General features: G+C 56.1%; 1 pseudogene; it reads left to right on the forward strand.

The window, feature by feature from the left end:
- Window positions 1-282: 282 nt before the first annotated feature.
- On the forward strand, window positions 283-1,154 carry LOC119923177 (annotated as a pseudogene).
- Window positions 1,155-1,700: the final 546 nt, after the last annotated feature.

Genomic DNA, 1,700 nt, shown 5'->3' on the forward strand with positions numbered 1-1,700 from the left:
GCCAGGAACGACAGAGAAGACCAAAGAAGCAGACAACAGCTCTTCCTTTGACCTGGACCACCAGCTCTACTTCTCCCCTTCCCAACCAACTTGGCCTCCTTCCTCCCTGCCAGCTCTGCCTTCTCCATCAACTCTCCTTTTCATCTCCACCACCGACTCTCCCTTTCCACTTTTCCACCAGCCCTCCCACCTACCTCCCTGCCACCTCTCCTTCTTCATTCCATGGCCAGCTCTTCCTCTCCCCTTCACCAACCCCTCCCCGGTCCCCCCGCCCAAAGTCCGATGAACCTCAGCACCGTGTCCAAGTTCGTCATCCTGGGCCTGTCGAACCGCCCCGAACTGCAGCCCCTCCTCTTAGCCGTCTTCCTGTGCGTCTACCTGGTGCCTGTGCTGGGCAACGGTGTCATTGTGGCCGCAGTCTGTCGCAGCGCGGCCCTGCTCACGCCCATGTACCTCCTGCTGCTGTCCCTGGTCCTGGTGGACGTCTTATGCACTTCCTCTGTCGTCTTCAAGATGTTGGAGACCACGCTGGGTCGCCGAAAGATCATTAACTACGGCGGCTGCATAGTCCAGCTCTTCTTCTTCACCTGGTCCCTGGGGGCCGAGATGGTTCCCTTCACCGCCATGGCCTACAACTGCTACATGGCCATTTGCTTCCCTCTCCTCTATGCCGCAATCATGAGCCGGCGGACTTGCTCCGCCCTCCTCGCCACCGTCCTCCTCATCGCTGTCACCAATGCCTGGTCCACATGGGTCTCATCCTCCGGCTCACCTTCCGCTGGCCGGACGCCACTGACCACTTCTTCTGAGAGATCCCCTCTCCCCTGCTGGTCCTCTCCTGCATCCCCGTTCGGGCCAACGAGGTGATGGTCTTCGTGGTCGACATCACCCTGGCCATGGGGGACTTCCTGCTGATCTGCATTTCCTATGGCTTCATCGTGGCCGCCATCCTCCACATCCGGACGGCCAAGGGCAAGAGGAAGGCCTTCTCCACCTGCTCCTCTCGCTCCTCTCACCTCTTCTATTCCCCTGTCATCTACACCTACATCCAGCCCGCCTCCTCCAGCTCCTTCAACAGGGACAAGGTGGTGGCAGTCTACATCCTCTGCAACAGAGAGATCCAGGTGGGAGTTGGAAGGTCTTCTCCTCCTTGAAGTGCCGATTATAATAATAATGATTATTATTACTATTATCGTACTCACTGAGAGCTTATTGGGTGCCGAGCGCTGTTCTGAATTCCGGGATAGATACAAGTTGAACAGGTTGGACACAGTCCCTGTCCCACATGGGGTTTATGCTCTTAATGCCCATTTTACATATAGGAAACTGAGGCCCAGCGAAGTGAAGTGACTTGGCCAGGGACACACAGCGGACATACGTCAGAGCTAGGATTGGAACCCACATCCTTCTGACTACCAGGTCCGGGCTCTATCCACCAAGCCTCATTGCTTCTCTGCTTCTCCACCAATAAGGAACGAGATTCTCTCCTCCACCGCCCCCTCCAGTAATGATAATCCGCCCTACATTGCCAAGATCCGCCCTTTCCTCTCCATCCATACCGCTACCCTGCTCATTCAAGCTCTCATCCTATCCCGTCTGGACTACTGCATCAACCTTCTCTCTGATCTCCCATCCTCGTGTCTCTCTCCACTTCAATCCATACTTCATGCTGCTGCCCGGATTATCTTTGTCCAGAAACG

This window comes from Tachyglossus aculeatus, unplaced genomic scaffold (assembly GCF_015852505.1).
Source record: "Tachyglossus aculeatus isolate mTacAcu1 unplaced genomic scaffold, mTacAcu1.pri scaffold_152_arrow_ctg1, whole genome shotgun sequence".
Classification (NCBI taxonomy): domain Eukaryota; kingdom Metazoa; phylum Chordata; class Mammalia; order Monotremata; family Tachyglossidae; genus Tachyglossus; species Tachyglossus aculeatus.